The sequence below is a fragment of the Rhinolophus sinicus genome, linkage group LG10 (genome assembly GCF_036562045.2).
Source record: "Rhinolophus sinicus isolate RSC01 linkage group LG10, ASM3656204v1, whole genome shotgun sequence".
NCBI lineage: Eukaryota > Metazoa > Chordata > Mammalia > Chiroptera > Rhinolophidae > Rhinolophus > Rhinolophus sinicus.
The window spans coordinates 80,558,308-80,582,669 of NC_133759.1; the positions used below are offsets into that span (position 1 = coordinate 80,558,308).

A 24,362-nucleotide genomic window follows, 5' to 3' on the forward strand; every position below is an offset into this window, starting at 1 on the left:
TATATTTGAAATGCATTTTATGTTCCAGGCACTGCACTAAATTATAGGAGCAGAGAAATGAAAAAGTAAGACAAGATTCATGTCCTCATGGAGCTTATAGCTTAATGGACATAGACAATAGACTAGTGGACAAACAAGACAATTCTAGAGGGGGGTGAATGCTATAAAGGATACAAATGCAGTCATGTGTTGGAGAGTGACGGCGGTCTGGGGGAGTACGGTCAGGGACTGACCAGGTGGTGCTGAAACTGGCCCTCAAGAATGTGAAGTGGGGGATGGGATAGATAGGCAGAGCACAGAGGATTTTCAGGGCAGTGAAAATACTTTGTATGGTACATGCATATATAGATACACATTTATACATTTGTCCAAACTTGTAGAATGTGCAAGAGTGAACCTTAATGTAAACTATGGACTTTGGGTGACTATGGTGTGTCAATGTAGGGTCATCAGTTTTAACAAACGTACCATCTCTGGTGGGGATATTGATATTGGGGGAGACTGCTTGTGTGGGGACAAGGGGTATATGGGAAATCTCTGTTTCTTCCTCTCAATTTTGCTGTGAACTTAAAACTGCTCTTAAAGAAAAATGGCATAAAGTTTGAAAAAAAATTATAAGTGATCTCAAAAGTCCAACATGTAAGTAGACACTAAATAAAATATTTAATTAAAAAAAAAAAAGAGGATAAAAAGGAGCCAAGCTGATGAGTTAGGGCAAAGAGATTTCCAAGTAGCAGGTACAGCAAATGCCAAGACACTGATATGGGAAAGGAATTGGTGCATTTTAGGAAAGGAGAGGAGGGTTGCAGAGGGGAACTCGGTCTCCTGGTTTGGTTCTTCTTCTTCTTGAATGTTGGTCCTGGGCCTCTACCTCTTCTTGCCATATATTCTTCAGGTGCAGATGACGCCCACATTTCTCACTGCATTTAGGGCCTTTCCTGAGTTCAGATTCGGATATACCCTTTGATGTATCCTCTTAGATGTTTGGTAAGCCCGAAAACTAAGCACAACCAAAAAGAGCTCTTTGTCTGCATTGCTTTCCACTCCATTACTGTATGTTTTACCTCCAGGGCTCTCCATCTGGGTAAATGGCACCACTATTTCCTCAGGCTGATCAAGTCTGAAACCTTTACATTTAATCCACTGGCAAGACTGAGGCTCCTCTGTCCTTTTGCATAGTTCTCAAATCTACCCACCGCTTTCCATCCCACTATGTTTATCTATTATATACTATCCTATATATAGTAAACCTAAAAGTCCCCCCATTCCCCTCCTACGTCTAACTACTATGACACTTTGCTGTGTATCCTTACAGACTTGTAACTATGCATTCATTCAATGGAGTACCTGTTACCTGCCAGGCACTGTTCTAGCTGCTGGAGTCACAACAGTGAACAGAAGAGAAAAATATCTGCTTTAATGACACATTCTAATAAGAAGACAGACAATAAGTAAATAAATAACCATATAATGTGTTAGGTGGTAACAAGTGCTAGGAAGTACAGTAGGGTAAAGAAATAAAATGGAGAAGGGAGGGAGGGGAAGTGGGTGCTAGTATTAATTTACAAAGGGTGGTTAGGGAAAGCCTCTAGGACCAGGTGACATTTGAGCAGAAATCTGAATGAAGCCATGGAGGGAGCTAAGGGACTGTCTGGGGGAAGACCATTCCAAGCAGAGGGAACTGGAAATGTAAAGGCCTGGAGGCAGGGAAGGGAATGCCAAGGATGCCAGTGTAGGCCGGAGTGGAAAGCAGGAAGCGAAAAGCCAAAGATGGGTCTGAGGTGGCTGGGCAAGATCATGTAAATTTTATTCAGAGCGATATGGGAAGAACTGGAGGGTTTTGAACAGATGATACGTTTTAAATGGCTCAGCTGCTATGAGAAAAAAGCATTAAAACAAATATGTATTCATTGTTTAAACATAAAAGGGATATTATGTATATTGCTTTACAACCTGTTTTTTTCCAAAGTGGATTTTTAAAAAACAAAATATGGTCATGTTATCTCTTTGTTTAAAATCCTTTGTGGCTCCCCATCCCTCTCACAATAAAGTCTAAAGCCTTACAAAGCCCTGTCTAGACCGGCCTCTGCCTACCTCACCAGCTCCCAAATCACAGAAGAAGTTCTTTTCCTGGAATGGGGACTCAGAGCCTTCAAATGTGCCGATCCCTTGGTCTAGAATCAAACTCTTTCCTTCCCTCCCTATACACCTGTCAGTGTCTTTTCTAGGTCCCACTTATTCTTTCGTTCATTTAGCCAATATTTATTGAGAAAACTACTATGTGCCAGGTACCATTGTAGGCACCAGGAACATAGCACTGAACAAAATAGACAAAAATTCTGGCTCTCAAGGGGCTTAAATTCTAGTGGGAGGAAGACAGAAGAAAACAAGAAGTAAAAAATATGAATATATACATATTCATATATATGACTATAAAAATATATGACTTTATATGTCAGATGGAGACACACCCGAAGGAGAAAAATAAAGCAAGTAAGGAGGAATGGGATATGGGGGAATGGGTTGCAATTTTAGATGGGGTGGCCAAGAGGAAGCCTCACTGAGAAAGTGACAGCTGAGCAAAGACCTGGGGGAGGTGAGAGAGTGAGTCAGGCAGCTATTTGGAGCAGAGCATTGCAGGCAGAAAGCAAAGGCCCTAAGGTAAGAGCCCACCTGATGTGTTCCAGGAATAGGAAAGAGGTCAGTGTGTCAGAGAAATGTGTGGGGGGCAGGTGAGCTCTGGAGGCTCTTATAAGGACCTTGCCTGTTACTGTGCGTGAGATAGGAGCCATTGGAGGGTTTTGGGCCTGGAGTGACATGTTCTGACTTACATTTTAATAGGTTCTTTCTAGCTACTGAATTGAGATTAGACTGAAGGAAGCAAGGGCAGCAGTAGGGAGACTAGTGAGGAGGCTCCTCGGAAATTCAAGCTAAGTGATGATGGATGGCTTGACTCAAGATGGTCACAGCAGCGATGGTAAAAAGTTGTTGGATTCTGAGTATATTCTGAAGGTAGAGGCATAAGATTTGCTGAGGAATTAGATAGAAAATGTGTGAAAGAAAGAAAATGGTCAAGGACGACTCCCAAGATTTTGCTTAAACAACTGGAAGAATGGAGTTGCCATTTAGTGAAATGAAGAAAACTGTGGGATTAACAGGTTTGAACAGCGGTATCAGGAAATCAGTTTTGGGTATTTACACATATAAAGTATGAGATGCCTAGATGCCTACTAGGTATCCAAGTGGAGGTATCAAATAGGGAGCTGGATACGGGCGTTCAGAATTCAGGAGACAGGTTCAGGTTGAGATATAAGCCTGGAGTTGTTAGCATATTTAAAACCAAAAGCCTGGATGAGATCACCAATGGGTTGATGGCAGACAGAAAAAGAGGTCCAAGGGTAGAGCCTGGGATACTCTAACAGCAGTTTTTAAGCTTTTTGATCTCAAGATCCTTTTATACTCTTAACATTTTTTGAAGATCTCAAAGAGCTGTTGTTTATGTGAGTTTATCTATCAGTGTTTACTGTATTATTACATGTTATAGATAACATTTTAAAAAGAAAAATAATAATGTTTTCCAAAAGGAAAATTCCAGGAGACGTGTCATTGTTTTGCATTTTTACAAATCTCTTTAATGTCTGGCTTAATAAAAGGTAGCTGGATTCTTGTATCTGCTTCTGCATTCCGTGTGATGCCATATCATAAATCATGTATGTAGCCTGTGGAATGCTCTACTGTACTCCATGAGAGATCGGGAGTGAAAAAGGTAACTGATATTTTAGTAGTAGTATGGAAATAGTTTTTACCTTACTACCCCTTGAAAAGGTCTCAGGAGTCCTCAGACTGCACTTTGAGAGCTGCTGCTCTAACATTTAGAGATTGGGAAGAGATAGGAGGAATCATCAAAGGAGACTAAGAAGCCAAGGAGTTTGGGGGGAAAATCAGATGAGCTTGGTGCCCTGGAAGTCCAATGAAGACAGTGCTTCAAGGACAAGAGTGATCAAACAGATTCACCCAATGGAGAGGAACCACTGGATTTGGCATCATGGAGGACCTCAAAAAAAGCAGTTTGGTGGAGAGGCAAGTGCTCAAGTCTGACTGGAGAGGGTTGCAGGATAAAGCTCACTTCCTCAGGTCACTGAACCCCAGACTAGGTTAATTTCCCACCAAATCTACTTGTATCTCTCCCCTATCATCACCTTGACCTTCTTTTTTTATAGTTTATCTCTTTTAGTACCTGTCTCTTCCATTACATTTTAAGTTATATGAGAACAGGGATCAAGTCAGTTTTATTCACTGCTGCTTCCTCAGCACATAGCAAGTGCCTGGGACACGCTGAATCAGCTCAAGTCTTCCCTAGTGAGCCTTCAGGTTTTCTCAGAGGGAGGGAACTGACTCCCCTTAGCTTACAGGGCTGCAAGTCTCTCATCATATTCTTTCTGTCACTGGATCCTTCTTTTCCCAAAACAAATGCACTTTCATTTTTAGGGCCTGTCTTAGTCTGTTCCGGCTGCTATAACAAAATACCACAGACTGAGTAGTTTATAAACAACAGAAATTTGTATCTCACAGTTCTGGAGGCTGGAAAGTCCAAGGTTAGGTACTGGCATAGTCACGTTCTGGTGAGAGCTTTCTTCCTGGTTCATTGTCAGAGCTTTTTTGCTGTGTCTTCACATGGCAGAAGGGGCAAGTGATCTCTCTGGGGCCTTTTTCATAAAGGCACTAATCCCACTAATAAGGGCTCTGCCCTCATGACCCAATCATCTCTCAAAGGCCCTGTGTCTAATACCATCACCTTGGGCAGCAGATTTGCAACATGTGAATTCTGGGGGTGACAAACATTCAGTCTATAGCAGGGCCCCATGCTTAGATAGGCCCCAAACTTGGTTTAATGCTCAGCTGTTGCTGTATTGAAATTGTTTGTTTTTGAATAAGGGGCCTCACAAATTAAGTAGCTGGTCCTGAGTGAAGTGATGGATATACAAAGTTATGGAGCATAATCCTTTATCTCTTGTCAGTTCAAACAAATATTTATTGATTGATTATTATGTTCTCAGGTAGCCAAGTGCAGTGAGGGGGAAGCCATGGCCACTCCAGGCAGGGAGACTTCAGGAGCAAAGACTCTGAAGCCAGAAACAGAATGGGATATAACTGAACAAGAATGGCCTCTTTTGAAAACATTAAATTTATTGGTGTGACAATGGTTAGCAAAATTACATAGGTTTCAAGTATATAATTCTATATCATCTATATATCACATTGTGTGTTCACCACCCAGAGTCAGTTCTCCTTCCATCACCATATATTTGACCCCCTTTACCCTCTTCTACTATCCCCCCACCCCCTTACCCTCTGGTAATCACTAAACTGTTGTCTGTGTCTGTGAGTTTTTGTTTCTTTATTTGTTTGTCTTGTTCCTTTGTTGCTTTCAGTTTTATATCCCACATATCAGTGAAGTCACATGATTCTCAGGTTTTTCTGTCTGACTTATTTTGCTTAACATAATGATCTCAAGATCCATCCACATTATCGTAAATGGCACTTTTATTTCATCTTTTCTTATGGCAGAGTAGTATTTCATTGTGTAGTATTCTACCATATATATATATATATATATATATATATATATATATTTTTTTTTTTTTTAAGGAGGGCACAGCTCACAGTGGCCCATGCGGGATTGAATGGGCAACCTTCATATTATCAGCACCATGCTCTAACCAACTGAGTTAACCGGCCACCCATCTACCACATCTTCTTTATCCAGTCATCTATTGAAGGACACTTTGGTTGTTTCCATGTCTTGGCCACCATAAATAAAGCTGCAATGAACATCGGAGAACATATATCTTTATGGATAAATGTTTTCAGATTTTTGGGATAGATACCCAGGAGAGGGATTGCTGGGTCATATGGTAATTCTATTCTTAATTTTTTGGGGAACCTCCACAATGCCTTCCATAGCGGCTGCACCAATCTGCATTCCCACCAACAGTGTATGAGGGTTCCTTTTTCTCCACAGCCTCTCCAACACTTGTTATTATTTGTCTTGTTGATGACACCCAAAGAATGGCCTTTTTAAGGTTTGTCTTTCTCTTGAAGGTTGTTCTTTCCTTTCATGGTCCTATTTCCCTTTGTCAGCATCTCTTAACTAGCACGCACGAACCCATAGTGCTTTGAATTACAGTGGGCACATCAACTCACATATGTTAACTGGGCACTGCCTAGGGGATGAGTGTTGTGCTGGATGCTGTAAGGGATACAGTTCCTGTCTTCCAGGAGTTTGCATTTCCTGGGGGAGAGGGAGATGTGAGGAGTAAAAGGTAAACATGTTGAGGGCAGCTTTTCCTAGCATCCTACTCAGTGCTCAGCACCAAGCCAGCAGTGGATATTGTTGTCTTGCATTATTTTGGACTTACAGGCAAATACTCAACTCAACCTTGTTCATCATCCTATGATGAAGGAGGAAAAACATCATAGGGTTTTCTATGCCAGGCTAATAGTGAATCTCTCTCTCTCTCTCTCTCTCTCTCTCTCTCTCTCTCTCTCTCACACACACACACACACACACACACACACACACACACGTGCGCATGCACAAAGCCTGACAATTAGGTTCGCAAACTTGTTGCAACAATGTTGCTAACTTTTTTTGATATCAGAGGGATTATTCTTTATGAATTTGTACCAACTGGACAAATAGTTAACCAAGTTCATTATTTGGAAGTGCTGAAAAGGCTGCGTGAAAAGTTAGACGACCTGAACTTTCGCCAACAATTCTTGAGTCTTGCATCACGACAATGCACCAGCTCACATGGCACTATCTGTGAGGGAGTTTTTAGCCAGTAAACAACTGTATTGGAACACCCTCTCTACTCACCTGATCTGGCCCCCAGTGACTTCTTTCTTTACCTGAAGATAAAGGAAATATTGACAGGAAGACATTTTGATGACATTCAGGACATCAAGGGTAATACCATGTTTCCCCGAAAATAAGACCTAGCCAACCGTCAGCTCTAATGCATCTTTTGGAGCAAAAATTAATATAAGACCTGGTCATATTTTAATATAGGTCAGCATCTTATATAAGACCCGGTCTTATTTTAACATAAGACTCGGTATAATATAATATAATATAGGGTCTTATACTAATTTTTGCTCCAAAAGACACATTAGAACTGATGGTCTGGCTAGGTCTTATTTTCAGGGAAACACAGTAGGAGGACAGCTCTGACCACCATTCCAGAAAGAGAGTTCCAAAATTGCTTTGAAGGGTGGACTAGATGCTGACGTGCTGCACAGCTCCCCAAGGGGAGTGCTTTGAAGGTGACTATAGTGATATTCAGCAATGAGGTATATAGCACTTTTTCTAGGATGTTAGGAAATTTAATTGTCTGACTATATATATATATATGTTTGTTTTGTAGTTATGTTTGCTTTTTTGGAGCTTTCACCAGGAAGATAAGGAAGAGTGGGAATAAAATTCCCTAAATGGCCAGAGGGATAGGAATAGAAGCCGGTTCCTCTTGCTTTCCTTATCTGTCAAGTGAGGGGATGATTTCTAGGTCTTCCACCTCACCTTATGAGGTCCCTACCGTCTGATTCTATTGCCACTCTGCCTCAAGCTGTGAGGCCGGTTTCTCCTGTAAAATAGACAGCAGGCTTAAAACACTTTTTTGGAAGCCTGTGACTCGGGAACACCTGTGGCAGAACTCCGAGGAGCGTGCCAAGGTCCTTAAGGCACCAGTCAGGGGTGGGGCCTGCGTGGGCCTCGCCCCAAGACTCACCTGTGTGCTGAGAGGTGACTCACCTGCCATCACCCGCTCGCGGGCTGTTCCAATAATCACCGCTCCTCCTTCCTCTCGGGGGTTCACTCCCGGCCTGAGCGCCCACTAGGGGCCAGGGATGAGGTAACTCTTGGGTGAAGGACGGGGAGCAAGAGGTCCTTTTGGGGGTCCTGGCAAGGCTATACCAAGCTCTCTTGGCTGGGGGCTCGCCCCCAAAGTAAGGGAAAGCGGGGCAGCGGCGGGAGGCACCGGGAAGAGCCCGCGGGAGGGAGGTGCTAGGAAGGGCGGGCGGTGCCCGGGCCGCGGGGCGGGGGCCTCGGGCGGGGGGCGGGCCGGGGGCGGGGGCGTCCGGCAGTCCATTTCCTCCTCGGAGCGGGACTGGAGGGAGACAAAGCGTCAGCCGTCGGCTTCGGGCCTTGGGAATCTTCCTGCGCTCGCCCTGCTCGCCGCAGGTAACTCTCTTCGCGCGGGCGTGGGCTCCCCAGATGGGCCAAGGGGCTCCTCGGGCGGGCGGGGCGCCGTCTCGTCTGCGGCCCCGCCGGGAATCCGGCTCCCGACGGGCGCGGCTGCCGGCCCGCTTCTCCTGCGGGGCCCGGGGCCTGGGCCCCGGCCGGCCGGGCGGGGCAGGCGCTTCCTGGCGCTCGGGAAGTTGAGGGGCCACGGCGGCTGGAGCCCAGCGAGCCGCAGGCCTCGCGCGGCCGCCGCGCTTCTTCTCGGGAAAGTTTCTCCCGGTTTCTAAACTTTGTTCAAGTGGCCTCGGTGAGCGCGCCAGGCCCGCGCTCAGCCCCTTCCCAGCGGTGAGGAGCTTGCGCGTCGTGCGCGGTGCGGGAGTGTTCGGGACCGGATTTTTGCCGGGAAGGGATTGTAGTTTGTGGTCTCTGCGGTCGCATCCCCCTCCCGCCACCGAAACTTCCCGGTCGGCTGGCCGGGACGTCGCTGAGCCCGCACACCCGCATTCCCGGGCCCGAGCGAATGTGAAAGTTGGAGCGCTCCCTTTCTCTGACACGGTCGGCTCGGGGGAAGGTGCGCCACACCCGTGTGGACATTTGGCGTGTACCAAGTTAACCTTTGTTGTGAAATTACTCAGGCTGCTGGTGCTGGCTAACCGGACGCACTTACTTCGGATTAGTCCTAGTCCTCCCGAGTGGCCTTAGAGTCTTTTTTGTTGACTTTCAAAGGCTTGTGCGTGCGTGTGAAGGAAGCACTTGCTGGAAAAAATGTTGACTGGATGCCTAACCTTGGCTTGGCAGGAATGCCTTCCCAATAATGCAGGCGGCAGTTGGCTCACATCCAGGATTGACACCCTCTTTTGTCTTCCTGTGTCTTTGTAAAAAAATTTTTTTGGTGTTTGTTTTACAGTATTTTAGAAAAGATAAACTACGTTAAGTCTCCCAACTCAGTTAAGGACATTTCATATTTATGTTGAAGGAAATGATTACATCATTGTATTGCTGCAACAGGATAGGCATTTTGATGAGAGGATCTTTTGTTTAGCAGCGATTTTTAAGACTACAGGTATATGTTACTTTAAGAAATTTAAGAAACAAATTTGTAAATCAAATTAGTTAGGGTGTGTTATTTTGTTTTACAAGAGAAACAAGCAGAAAAAGGATCCATAGTCTCTGCTTACTTATTTACCCTTCTTGACTTTGAAGTTAAGTAATTTTTACCCTCTTTGTTAAGGGCCCACAGATGATTTAGATATGGTCTCTGCCCCTAAGAGCTCACAGTGTAAAAGTTAGGCGGACACCCAGGTGTAGTACGAGGCAGATTGCGTTAAGCGCCATAACAGTACTACTGATGAGAAACTTGTGCGTGGGGCAAATCTTACATAATACTAAATGGTGAGAGAAACTTGTGGAGAGGGGTCTAGTTTTGTTTGGATCAGGCCAAAAAGGCTTTCGGGAAGGGGTGGCATTTGAACTGGATGAAGCATGAATAGGGTTTTGTCAATGGAGGAGGCATTAAAGGGCATAGGAGTTTGTGGAATTGAGGTATAGCTCTCTCCTGGTTTTCCTTATACTTTTGGCTGTTGCTTCTTTTTCTTTTTTCCCCCCAGTCTGCTCACAGCCAAGATTCTATCCAGTGTATCTCAGTCCTTGACAGCACTGATGTGGCGTTACCCTCATTCCCATTAGTAACATCTCATTCCATACAGTGACTTAGAGATCAGGGGTGCCTCCTTCCTCCACGTTGAGAATCACTTCCCTGAGCAGTCTCCCTGTCATCAAACTTATGTGCTAAAGTCCAGGGTTCTCTTTTGAGTGCAGATTCTTACCTGAGCCCATCGGCACCTGTGCACCAGAGAGCTGCTTGGGTATCCTAAGGGGCTTCTCAAACTCAACGTGCCCCAAATGAGATGCCTTTCTCTTCTTGGGGAAAAAACCAGAGGTGGGGATCAACAGTAATTGGCAGGACCCTGAAATTTCTTTGAGAAAGTAACAATAGTGTGACCTGGCAGACCTGGTTGTTGGGGGTGCTGGTGTGTGTGTGCTGGTGAAGATCTGAACAAAGGGAGCGGGGTCCTCTGCTTTGTGTACAGGTTTAGAGACCTAGAGACCTAAGAGAAGACCTGTGTAGCCTTAATACTTTTGGGGTGGGGAGAGGCCTCACGTGAGGTTGCCAGGAAATGCCAGGTCACATGTTTGGATTTTATTCTAAGGAGCCATTGTAGGGAGTTGCATGATCTGATTTCCTTTTTAAGAAGATCATTCCTACTAGTGCTCACAAGGCTTGTGTTTGTGTACAAGTGGAAGTAGGGAGTTGAGCTAAGAGACAGAGTGAAGGTGGTGGGGACCAAGTAGCTGTATGTTGGAGGAATGAGACAGGGCTTAGATATGGATTGAATGTAGGGGCCTAGGCTTGTCTGTCCTCAGTGATGTGCCCTCACTTCCCCCCCCACCCCTTGTATTCCATTATTTTCATGATGAGCTCTTAGTCATATCTCAAGACTCAAATTAGCACTTTTTTTTCTGGTAGCAAACCTCTTCTCACCAGGTTGTTGTACTCCATTGTACTGTATCTTATTACTGATGTTTTCTTTTAAAGATTTTATTGGGGATGGGCAACAGGACTTTATTGGGGAACAGTGTGTACTTCCAGGGCTTTTTTCCAAGTCAAGTTGTTGTCCTTTCAGTCTTAGTTGTGGAGGGTGCAGCTCAGCTCCAGGTCCAGTTGCTGTTGCTAGTTGCAGGGGGCGCAGCCCGCCATCCCTTGCGGGAGTCAAACCGGCAACCTTGTGGTTGAGAGGATGCGTTCCAACCAACTGAGCCATCTGGAGGCAGCTCAGCTCAAGGTGCCGTGTTCAATCTTAGTTGCAGGGGGCGCTGCTCACCATCCCTTGTGGGAGTTGAGGAGTTGAACTGGTAACCTTGTGGTTGAGAGCCCACTGGCCCATGTGGGAGTCGAACCAGCCAGAAGTTAGGAGTACGGAGCTCTAACCGCCTGAGCCACTGGGCCGTCCCATTACTGATGTTCTTGTTTGCCTTCCCTGCTACCAAGTGAGCCTGTGAGGTCCTTGAAAGTGGGACAGATAGCCTTAGCCTTTGGCATGGTACTTGGCATGGAGGGCAAATTGAGTGGAGGAGGAAAAAGAGTTTTCTGTCTGGAGCCTAGCTTGTGGGGGGAGCTATGACAGATGAGGAAACAGTCAGATTATGGAGGGCCTCGAATACCAAATTGCTGTTTTGGGCAAACTGAGAATCACCTCCATTCCATTCTTCTGCCTTTCTATCTATATCCAATCAGAGATGAAATATTTTCCATCTGCATCTTACATAAATTCCTTTTGTATTCTCTATGTTTTCACTCTATTTTTGAACTATTGAAACTACTTATAAGTCTCTGGATAAATTGTTTTGTTATTTGTTTTTTGCCTTTTTCATATTTTTTTCCTTTGCCTGGAGCATTTTTATTTCTCCCTCATCCATCTGACAAACTCATTTATTCTTTTTATTATTTAAAAATTTTTTTAATTTTTATTAGGGAATAGAGTGCTTTTCTAGGACCCATCAACTCCAAGGGAGGTCGTTTTCTTTTTTTTCAATCTAGTTGTGGAGAGTACAGCTCAGCTCCAAGTCAAGTCGTTTTCTTTTTTGTTTTCACAATCTAGTTGTAGAGGGCACAGCTCACTGGCTCATGTGGGAATCGAACAGGCGACCTGGGTGTTACGAGCACTGCACTCTAACCAGCTGAGCCAACTGGCCACCCACCGGCAGCTCAGCTCCAAGTCAAGCCGTTGTTTTCCCTCTAGTTGTGGAGGGTGCGGCTCACTGGCCCAGTGTGGGGATCGAACCAGGGATCTGGGTGCTATGAGGACTGTGCTCTAACCAACTGAGCCAACCGGCCACCCCCCTGATAAACTCATGTATTCTTTAAAAATCTCCTTAGATGTCATGCCTCTTGGTTTTCTCTTGGATCTCAGTGCTTCTTGGATACCTTGTACAAATTCTGTGATTGCATCTTTGATACTGTTTGGTAAATATTTTTATGGATGACTTCCAGCTGAGAGAATGAAAATATAGCATATATATAGAAAAGTGTTCAAATCATGGGTACCTGCTTAATGAATTATTTCAGTGAATACCACCCATATCTGCCATCCAGATTAAGAAATAGAAAATTACCAGTATTCCAGGAACCCATTTTTGTTGCTTTCATTTTGTGCCCTTCCATTCCCTTCAGTTGTTAATCTGGGAATCCAGAACATTATGGTTGCTCAGTAAGTCTTTGCCAAAGTTACTTGAATTTCTTCCTATCTTTCCCTCCACCATCCTGTCTTTTACATATAAGCAAAACTCTCGTTTGAGAAACTTACTGCTATCTCGTTGCTGCATTGGTCAGACTCTTAGGTTGGCACACATGGCCTTCTACATTCTGGCCCTAACTTCCTTTGTCAGCCATATTTTCTACTGTTGTTGCTACATGTCCTCTGCATTTGCCAGACCTGTGTACTGGGATGTTCCATCCTTCACTGACGCGAATGCTGCCCATCTCTGAGGGCAGAGTAACGTGCTTTTTCCATGGAGACCTTGGCCATTATTGCTGAAAGTGATCTTTAATTTATCTGAAATTAAAAAATTTGCACCTGATTATGACATTCTTACTCATATATATCTTGGGTATTTTTTTTTGTGTGTGTAAAATATACATAACAGAATTTACCATTTTAATGATTTTTGTGTGTATACTTCCATGGCCTCAAGTATGTTCACGTTATGGTGCAACCATCACCACCATCCATATCCAGAACTGTTTTCATTTTCCCAAACTGAAACTCTTTTCCCAGACTGAAAGTCATTAAACAATAACTCCCATTCCCCGTCCACGAGCCCCCTGGCAACCACCTTTGTACTTTCTGACTCTTTGAATTTGACTACTGTAGTTACCTCAAATAAGTGGAACAATACAGTATTTATTCTTTTGCGACTGGCTTATTTTACTTAGCATAATACCTGTAAGGTTCCCTCATGTTGTATCATTTGTCAGAATTTCTTTTGAAGGCTATTCCTTTAACTGTTGGTGGACACTTGGGTTGCTTTCACTTTTTGACTATTGTGAATAAAGCTGCTGTGAACATGGGTGTACAAATATGTGTCTGTCCCAGCTTTTAATTCTTTTGGGTATATACCCTAAAGTGGAATTGCTGGATTATATGGTAAATTTATTTTTAATTTTTTGAGGAACTGTCATGCTGTTCTCCACAGTGACTGTATCATTTTACATTGTTATCAGCAATATATAAGGGTTCCGCTTTCTCTCCACATCCTCACCAACATTTATTTTCCATTTAAAAAAATATTTTTTTAAATCAAAATTTATTTTTTAATATTTGACATTTTTATTTTAGGCTACAGAAACAAGCAAGCAAACAAACAATAACAACAAACTTGAAATAGGTTTGTTAAATGATGAAAATTCATCCTTTCCAGGGAAGCAGAAGGTAGACCCGTGCAGGTTACCTCAAGGCCACATCCATCCTGCTTCACTGCTGCTTGCACTCTGCTGGGTTTTGATCCTTCTTGAGCCATAGTCGGATTATTTTTGTTGTCGTCTTCTTCACCTTCTTCATCATACTCATTATCATCATCTTTAATAGCTTCTCCAGTAAAGTACAACACTAATTTTAGGATTATATGCTCACGTAAAAAGTGACCAGTTTCAAAGTCTGCAGCAAGGGTGGCCACAGCCTCGTCATCCAGATCTCCACTCAGGAACTTCAGGAGGGGCAAAAACAGAGTCATTGCTTACTGTTTTGGTCACAGTCTGAATTGTCCCACGTCCCATGTGTTTCTACTTTTTAGTTTTTAAACTGACATTCTTCTCCTTTTTCCAATCTGTCTGGCAACCTGTACAACCCATAATTTCTGGTCCATCAAAAGAATAAGGATCAGAATCATCTGGTTCCGACCTCATCCTGCATGTCTTTGTCAGCACCTCCTTTGTGAAATATTCCTTGGGTTCAAAGTGAAATTCTAAGACCAAACTCGTAGGCTGGGCAGCACCTGAGAACTTCACTTTAATACCTTTCAAGTGCTTCAGAATAGGTTTATCATGTTCTGAACGGTTTCATTGAGCAAGTCAACATTCTTAAAAACAGTCAACCAAAGTTCAGAAATTCCCTTGGGGTCTTCTTTTTCTTCATTCTTTTGGTCATCTTCAGTCTTGGTCTTTTCTTTCAGCTCCTCCCAAATTTTATCTTCCTCATCTGGTTTCCATTGACATTCTTTGTAGGTTCATACGTTGCATTAATGATCTCAAATCGCTTATCAAATAAGATAAAGGCTGATAGAGAATGGCATACTTTCTTTCAAGATCATGAACTTGGCTTCTATGTGTTCACATTTAACTTGAAGGGTTTTGAGAGCATTCACTTGCCTTTTCACTGCCCTAGGCAAGCTTTCAACGCATCCTGTTGGTGTTTCCACCAGTCTTTCTTGGGGGCTGCAAGAATCTGAGGATTTTGCTTCATCTGAACAATCAGCTGACACGCTTTGATTTTTGTTTCTTCACCAGTTTCTTTTTCTTCTACGTCTAATACATCCTCCAAATCTTAATCAAGTTCAGACTGTTCTTTGTTGTCAATGTCTGTCATGTTGTAAGAATGACAAATATTGGTGGCCAGCGCCTGAGGAAGAAGGTGAGCCAGGAGGCTGGGCCGCTAAGCTTTATTTTCCTTATGTGATAGTCACCCTAATGGATGTGAGCTGATATTCCAGTGTGGTTTTGATTTGCATTTCTCTGATGATTAGTGATGTTGAGCATCTTTACTTCATTATTGGTTGTTTATATTTTCTTTGAAGAAATTTCTGTTCAAGTCCTTTGTCTATTTTAATTGGACTGTTTTTTGTTGTTAAATTGTAGGAGTTCTTTATATACTCTGGCTATTAATCCCTCATCAGCTATATGATTTGCAAATATTTTCTCCCATTTTATGGGTTGTCTTTTTACCCTGTTGATAATGACCTTTGATGCACAGAAATCTTATATTTGATCAAGTCCAGTTTATTTTTTCCTTTTTGTTGCCTGTGCTTTTGGTGTCATATCTAAGAAATCATCACCATGTCCACTGTCCATGAGCTTTTCGTGTGTGTGTGTGTGTGTGTGTGTGTGTCTGTGTGTGTGTCCGTGTCCGTGTGTGTCCATCCGTGTCCCCAGCTGAACTGTAGATACCTTGAGGACAGGAACTAAGTTACTGTTGTAGTCACTTTACCCTCCAGCACAGGGATCACATGGTAAGCAAGGAAAACCTGGGGAGAGAATTTTTTAAAAATGTAATTCTTGAAAGGTCATAATAAACAATAAAGAGTTATGTGGTAGGGTGTCTTACGCTATTGCTAATTTGTCATTGGTTATATGTCTGTTAACCTCATGAATTATGATAATGTGCTTTTAGAAGTTTTTAATCTTATGAGTCCCAGGCGAGAGTTTAGAATTTGAACTTTGTCATCTGTGTAATGAATAAGATGATTTATAAAGAATATTTATTTTAACTTCTAATGTGATAAAATGCTAATTCTTTCAATTATGGAGTGCTGGGCAGGAGATATTTTTATCCATATTAAGTGGGTTGTCTTATGAATAAAACCAGTGAACTAGTTCAGTATTTAAGTAGCATTAAGTTGCTGGTTTACTTCCTTAAGATTCTTCTAGATAATAAATTATTTTGCCAGGTGCTGAGCTTCTTCAAGGCAATTACATTCTTTTGTATTTTCTAGTTTTCTGTGATACCTGACTTATTTCTAAACCCATAGCAGATACTATTCAATAAATACTGAATTAGTTATAGTAGATGTACTTATGATATATGTAGGCTTGTACCAGGTTGATGTGGGTGGGAGGCATGGCTTTACTCCCAGTTTATTAAAGCTTTATTTTTTTTTTTAAATCTATTTATGTCACCTAGGCCTAAACACTTAATATTTTGGTATATCCTCTAATCTTTTTTCTAGGCATGTGGTTAACTACATATAACTTTTATGAAAACGATATTTTACTTTGTGGGTTCTTTTGTAATCTGTCTACTAATCATAACTTGAACATTTCTACTAATAGGAGTAAGATTGACCTGTATGTACCACTAAGAAAGAAGAAACATTGCCAAACAAACTAGGAAATGCTGTCAATTGGAAGGCATATTCATGTTTTAGAGACTTAAAAATGTGAAATGTCTGTGCTTCAGAATTGATGAAATATGACTAATTGCACAATGCTGACAGCCTATTAATGATCCCGTCCTTTTCCATTATGTGGCATCTTTAATCAGTCCTCTGCTGGACATTTATTTTGCTTCTGGAGCTGCTTTAGTTTGTAGCTAAATCTTTGCCCATCCTTGATTACTTTTTTAGGATAACTTCTTAGAAGTGGGATTCCTGGGGGTAAAGGTTTGCTATACTTTAAAAACAAAATTTTTTTTATTGTGGTTAAATATACAGTACATAAAATTTACTATTTTAACCATTTTCAAGTGTTCAGTTCAGTGGCATTATGTACATTTACAGTGTTGTGCAACCATCATCACTCTCTATTTTCAAAACTTTTTGTCGTCCTAAGTAGGAACTCTGTACCCATTAAACAATAACTCCCCACCCTCCTCTCTCCCCACTCTCGTGTCCTCTGTTCTGTCAGTACTTTCTTTCTCTATGAATTTGCCAATACTAGGTACCTTATAAAAGTAGAATCATATACTTTTCTTTTGTGTCTGGCTTATTTCTCGTAGTCTAATGTCTTTAAGGTTCATCCATGTTGAAGCTTGTGCCAGAATTTCCTTCTTTCTTAAATTTTTTGTGTGGTATAATACACATAAAATTTACCATCTTAACCATTTTTAAGTGTACAGTACAGTTGTATTAAGCACATTGATGTTGTTGTGCAATCATCGCCACTATCCATCTCCAGAAGTCTTCATCTAAAACTGAAACTACCTATTAAACGAGAACTCTACCCGCATTCCCCCTTACTTAGCCTTTGGCGACCACCGTTCTACTTTCTGTCTCTGACTGCTGTAGGTACCCCATAGAAGCGGACTCATACAGTATTTGTCTTTTTGTGCCTGACTTATTTTACTTAGCGCAATGTTCTCAAGATGTATCTATGTTTGTAGCATATGTGCAAATTCCCTTCCTTTTTAAGGCTGAATAATTTTTTATTGGATCTATACACCACATTTTGCTTATCCATTCATTTGTTGATGAACACTTACTTGCATTGCAGTGTTTTAGCTACTCTCAGTAATGCTGCTAGAACACGGGTGTACAAATACCTCTCTGAGACGCTGCTTGCCATTCTTTTGGGTATATACCCAGAAATGGAATTGCTGGATTATGTGGTAAATTTGTTTTTAATTGAGGAACTGCGATACTGTTTTCCACAGTGGCCTACCATTTTACCTTCCTTCCAGCGGTGCACAATGGTTCTAATTTCTTCACATCCTTGCCAACACATATTTTCTATTTTTTTTATAATAGCCCTTCTAATGTGTAGTTTTGACTTGCATTTCTCTAATGATTGGTGATGTTGAGTATATTTTTATGTGTCTATTGGCTATTCGTATATCTCTGGAGAAAGGTCTGTTCAAATCCTTTGCACATCATCTGGTTGTTTGGTGTTTTGATTGTTGAGTTTTAGGAGTTCTCTATTCTGGATATTAATCCCTTATCACATATATGATTTGCAAATATTTTCTTCCGTTCTCTGGGCTGCCTTTTTATTCTGTTGATAATATCCTTTGATACTCATACATTTATATTTTGGTGAAGTTCAATCTATTTTTTTCTTTGGTTACCTGTGCCATTGGTGTCATAGCTAAGAAATCATTGCCAAATCCAATGTCATGTAACTTTTGCCCTACGTTTTCTTCTAAGAATTTTATAGTTTTAGTTCTTAACATTTAGGTCTTTGATCCATTTTAAATTAATGTTTGTATATGATACTAGATATGGTCTAACTTCATTCTTTTACATGTGAATTTACAGTTTTCTCAGCACCATTGTTGAAAAGACTGTCCTTACCTCATTGAATGATCTTGACACTTGTAGCAAAAATCGCTTGACTATATATGTGAGGGTTTGTTTCTGGGCTCTATTCTGTTGTGTTGGTCTCTATGTCTTTCTTTATGCCAACACCACAGTGTTTTGATTACTGTAGTTAATTAAGTTGATGCCAAATTAACTCTTGAAGCTAATAATATTTTGTACATTTATATTCTGTGGTTTAGTCATATGTACATGCTGTTGTGAAAATAAAGTCATTTAACTTCTAAATCTTGATTGTGGAGGTAATCACACAACTTAGTTTGTTGTCAAAATGCATAGAATAGTACACCAGAATGAATTTTGCTGCATATAAAAAGTGGAGAAAATGAGCAGTTGAAAATTAAATTCATTCAAAAAATATATTTTTTGCTAGTTTGTTTATATAGAGATAAACAAATAGTGAAAAATGTGAAATCAGTGATCCTTTCTGCTTTCCCAGCCCAACTCATTTTTCCTCACGAGTGACTGCAAAGCCACACCCTTAGAAGTCTTAAGGGAATTTTGGGTATACTGTACATTTGGAGGATTTCAGTTGTACTAGTACCTTCTGTTTTCTCTTAAGAATAAAGCTAAACCCATGAGGCACCTGGGAGAGTCTCAGAGCAACAGTTCCTAAAATTTGCCCTGGTGCCGGTGTGCTTGTGTCCAGACCTGGAGGGCGTTGCTTGTGCAGCCCCCACGTTGTGGGTGTGGGTTGAACAGGTGGGACATCGTGGGGAAGTGGACAGTCTGGCTTGACTTGCCCTGTCTCATGCTGTTTGCTCACTTGCAAGAGCACTGTGCTAAATTTATCCATTATTGAAAGTTCAAAGTGTGCAGAAATAACCACGCTTCAAAATAAAACTTCAACATTGCCCTTTCTCTGTTGGAGCCTCTAAATGTTCATTATTTTCTGCTGTAGTCTTTTTCATAACTATCAAACTTTTTCTTCTTCATGTACAAGTATGCTCCAACTCCGTTTCTTCTAATGGAGCTTGAAATTAGCGTGCATTTCTATTTACTTGTTGATGGACTGTCATCTATCAACCCCACTTTTTGATTGGGATTTAATTTGTGCTTTTTCACTGGCTCCAAGTTTGGTTTACTGTAGTTAACTGTAAATATAATGTAAACAGAGTTCGAAAGGCAACTTCGAGTATTATTCTAAATATTTGTAAGAAAGATTTGATCATTTGGAACAAGTATTATATGGGTAGTGTGATTTTAAAAATTTCTTGTTATCTGTTCCATGTTCCCATTATAATAAAAGAAGAAAGGAAATTATATTATGGAAGTTATTAAAATTTTCTTCTGTAAGAATTTTTTTAAAAGACTTCAAGGGCTTTACAGAAGAAAAAATTTACCATTTGAGTTAAAATTTTGTAATGAATAATTTAATCCAATTTAATCTTAGTGTTAAGCAACTAGTATTCTTTAATTGCTAATTTAAAGGCTAGTTTTTCCCTGAATTGTATTGGTGATTCCATCATTATATTGAGCTGTGAATTTCCCTCATTTTCCTGTTCTGAGATTTTATTATTAAATATTGTCATAAATAAGAATCATCAATTGTATTTTGAAAATGTTTTATTGCTCTGCTTTATTTTATTTTGTTAGTATTTGACATCTTGTATTGAAGATGGGAGTTGGAAGCCTGGTTAATTATCAGGTTACATAATCTTGTACTGGTTCATTAACGAGGTTAGACTGTATACTATTTTTTTTTATTATTATTATTATTTTCAGACTGTTCTTGAAACTTAAAAGTGCCATTGTAACTCAGAAAACGCATTCAGTGTGGCCCATTTCAGGTGACAGGAGGACAGGAGCCTTTGTTAATAGTCCATTTGGCCCGTGCAGCTCTGATACCAGCTTTCTTTCCAAGCAAAGATGCAGTGTTACTATTCTCATGGAACACTGAATATTTCATAATGTTAAATATTTCAATATTAATCCAGACTCTTAATCATGGTTAGTGAAAAATGATCGTGCAGTGAATAAGGCAGAAGCTGAAAGGGTAAGTTACTATAACGGACGAGTCAGTGTTCATGGGGATTTTCTATTCCTGGGATATCTCTAAATTGGCAAAGGTTTTTCATAATCATCTGTTATCATTTTCTTGCTTCCTTGGACCTGGGGTCATCATGTTCTCAGAAAAGCTCTGGACTGACTTTAAAGTGTATCTTTAGAAACCTGTCATTTTGCAGAGAAGTAGCTAAGTGTAATGTGAGCGCGATACCTTGGGAGGAGGGGAAACTCAGGGAAGTGGAAGATGGCAACCCTTGGAGAGAAATTTAAGCTTCTTTAGGATCATTATGACCAGTGAAAGATGTGGTGTTTTCTGAGTGTCTTTACTGAATTGGGGGATAAGGTGCTGTTTAGTTTGCTATATCTTAACTGCAGTGGGAAGGGTTCAGTTAACTATCATACACTTATTATACGTCTGCCTTTCAAAACAGGTGCTGGGGGAGATGTTAGGAATGTGTGAGTCCTCATGGCTAATCTCAAGAAGTTGACAAACTAAAGGGGTTGTTAGCCTTAGTAATAGCACTGACACGTAAGTCTCTATACCCAGTTTTGTTCATCTATATAGCACGAGAGACATTTCTTAATTTCCTTCCAGATGTGTGAGACATTCGAGCCAATCCAGTTAATCATTTATAGAATGTTATGAGATGAAAGGTACCGTGCTCAAAAAAGCCATGGTCCCTCTGCTCACAGGAGCTCTCAGTTTCACCGGCGCAGTGCTCTGTGGCACGAGCTGTAAGAGAGAACAGCACTGTTCCCGGAAAGGGAACAGCTCTTCCTGTGGAAGCACAGGGCATTTGTATGAGTCTTGAAGGAAGGTGGAAAAGCCTGGAAGGGTGTTTTGGGGAGAGTAAAGGGGTTGTATAAAGATCTGGAGACATCAGGTGCACTGGAGAAGAGTTTCATGGAGTGGAAGCAGGGGCAGAGGCTGACAGGCTTTCGCGGGTCAGGTTTGTTTGTGGGAGTTGCAGCTTCTCCTTGCCTGTGTGGAAACAATCCCAGGTTTTTTTAGAGGGGAGTTGTTGACCCTATGCCGATAACTTGGGCTCTCTTGGGAACAACTGGAAATGAGAAGACTCCTGTATAGTTTAAACCAGAACCAAGGCCGAGAGCTCTGAGAACACAAAGAGTTAGTAGAGAGCTATTCACTGAGGTGCCGGGGATGGGGAGGGAATAGGAAGGAAGGAGGCCTAGGCGGAACCTTGGTTAGTGGACATGGGGAAATAGATTGGGAGGGAAATGCTTGCTGTGGGGTCTGCGGAGTTTGAGGAACTCAGCTCTGCAGTTGTGTGTGTGAAGCCCTTTAGATTAGGGAAATGCCACTCTGGGAAGGCCCTTGCTGGCCACTCTTGGCCTTCACTGTGCTAAGTGTAAGAGGGCTTGTTCCTTTGTCTTTTCTTTGGCAGGGCAGGTCAAGGTTTCTTAAGTAACTATTACAAACAGAATAGGATGGGGCCAAAATATTTGTGAGTTAGGAAAGATAAAGTCCAATCCTCTAATGCTTTCTGAATTTCTGTGCTTATCTTTCAGCCTTGTGTTCTGTTATTTCACTATCCATCTTCTATTTTCCACTCATATTTGTGGTTCTTGGAAGGTGCTAAAGTTCTCTGGTGTCATTGTCCCTTTGCACAACCTGAAACAGCTGTTCCCCCACTCTGCCATCTTGTGCATCAGATCTTCAGTGAGGACTCGCTTGCCAGTTGGGAACCCCGTCCTGCGTGCTCCCCTGGTGCACTGATTGGGCGTTTTACAACTTCATACCTGCTGTTGGACTATAACTTTTCCTGTCCAGACTGAGCATCCCCCTTCCCAACTTTTTAGTTTGAAAATCTTTAAATGTACAGAAAAGTGGAATGGGTAGTACAAGGAGTACTTGATTCATCAATTCACTTAGATTCATCAATTGTTAACATTTTCCAAGTTGCTCAATTACTCTATATAAACTTTTTTTCTGAGGCATTTGAGAGTAAACTGTAGATATCAGGGTACTTCACGTTTAAGTTCTTCAGCATGTAACTCCTAAGAATAATGACATTGCCTTTACATAACTACAATGTTACAGAAGCAATTTTACGTTGATATAGTAACCTTATTTAATTTAATGTTACTACATTAAATTAAATATTATGTATTTAAAGAGTGGTCTAACAACCAGTGTCTGCTTTCCCTGGGAGCTTGTAAGGAATGCAGACTCTTACGTCCTAACCTAGACCTGCTGAATCAGAATTTGCCATTTAACAAGATTGCCAGAAGTACTGACCTCATGCACAGCCCATATTCACAGTAAATTCCACCTGTTGTCCCAGTGATGTCCTTTATAGTCTTTTTAAAATCCAGGTATCAGTGAAAGATCACATACTGCATTTAGATGTCAAGTCGAGTTTTTATTTCTAGTTTGTTTGTTTTCCCGTTTACATTAACACTTTTGAAGAGTTCAGGTCCAGTTTTGTAGATGTTCTACAGTTTGGATCTGCCTGATCGTCCCACTTTCGGCAAGAACACTACGTATTACGTGAGGACGTATTAGTACACGTGCTCAGGGCATTGCAGCTGTTGTCAGGGTGTTCACTGCGGGTGATGCTAAGTGGACACACTTGATTAGTGGCGTCTGCCAGATTTCTCTATTGTAAAGGTACCTCTTTCCTTTTGTACTGAGCACTAACTGCTGTGATGATCTATCTGGTAGGGATTTCTTATTAGTCTCTGTGTCCCTAACTCCTAGCAGTATCCTGGGATGCCATAACCAGTCTGTCATTGACGAATGAATGAATGACAAAATAGGTCATCAAAGGTAAATACTACAGCACAAGTTTTAGAGACAATTCTTTCTTGTTTTCTCATTTTCTCACTCCGTCTGGTAACTTCTTAGGCTTTAGTCAGGTGCAGACATCTTTTCTCCGGCTCTCCAAGAAAAGTACAGTCCTCTTCCTGTGGGCTTCTCAGCTGTCTTCAAGTTTCTCTGCCTTTTAGTCTCATTGTTCTAAGACAAAAACCTATTTTCCCTTTCTTTGTCTCTCTTTTCTCTTGTGCCTCCAGCCCAGATGCTGGTTTCGTCTTTGCTTTTCAGACCGGAGTCATCCAGTTTCTTATGGAAACAGGGACTTCCTGTGCATCCATAATCAGTTGTCTGTTAGGAGGGCTTGGTGCAGCTTGCTGCTCCCCACGTCCATTGTTAATGGTCTCAGCCACGTGGGGGTGGAGGCTGCGTAAACGGACAGAGATATCCCGTCCCCACTGCAGTCACACAGCAGCACTGGGGTTTTTGTTTGTTTCTTCTTCACTTGATCGCTCACCTCTTGCTCTGCGCTCTAGTCACATTAGTTTTCTCTTATTCTAAGTCCTAGAAGATGCAGCCTTGTCTCTGTTACCTCTGCCTGCAATGCTCTTCTCCTAGATACCACGTTTCCCCAAAAATAAGACCTAGCCGGACAATCAGCTCTAATGCGGCTTTTGGAGCAAAAATTAAGATAAGACTTGGTATTATACTATATTACCCAGTCTTACTGGGTCTTATCTTAATTTTTGCTCCAAAAGCCGCATTAGAGCTGATTGTCCGGCTAGGTCTTATTTTTGGGGAAACACAGTAGGTACTCACTTGACTGGCTCTTCCTTGACTTTCAGATTTCAGTTCAAATGTTATCAAGACAGAAGGGCCCTCAAAGGACCCTACGTAATTCCATTCCTATTACCCTGCTTAATTTTCTTCCTACCACTGATGTTGTCTTATTTGTTTATGCCATTACTCCAGTGTATGTTTTATGAAGACAGAGTTTTTTGGTCTTGCCCTGTGCTGTCTGGAATAGTACCTGTATGGAGAAGGCACTCATACGGTATTATATTTGCTGATTGAGTGGCTAAATGGCTGACTGAACTTTAGGTTTACCTTTTGTCCTTTGCTTAGTGTTTTTGGTATCATTGTGTCTCCTGATGCTTGTGGCATGGTAGTTCTTTCATTCGACTGTCCCTGTGTTTCCCCATTGCCTCAAGAAAATAAGAAAAGGGACAAAATGAGAATGATTAAATGTTTTATTATGAT

The 24,362-nt window shown here is 41.5% G+C and overlaps 1 protein-coding gene and 1 pseudogene across 3 annotated transcripts in view; one reads left to right on the forward strand and one right to left on the reverse strand.

The window, feature by feature from the left end:
• CTNNA1 (catenin alpha 1) overlaps positions 1-24,362 on the forward strand; it is a 281,342-nt gene that overhangs the window by 114,862 nt on the left and 142,118 nt on the right. The window contains exon 1 of one of the 3 annotated variants that reach the window (XM_074313591.1): positions 8,109-8,239. The exons of the other annotated variants lie outside the window; for them this stretch is intronic. The gene's annotated coding sequence lies outside the window, so the exon portion shown is untranslated. Of the gene's footprint in view, positions 1-8,108; positions 8,240-24,362 lie in introns of those variants that run through there. 3 annotated transcript variants of the gene reach the window in all.
• Positions 13,771-14,880, reverse strand: LOC109451784 (nucleosome assembly protein 1-like 1; annotated as a pseudogene).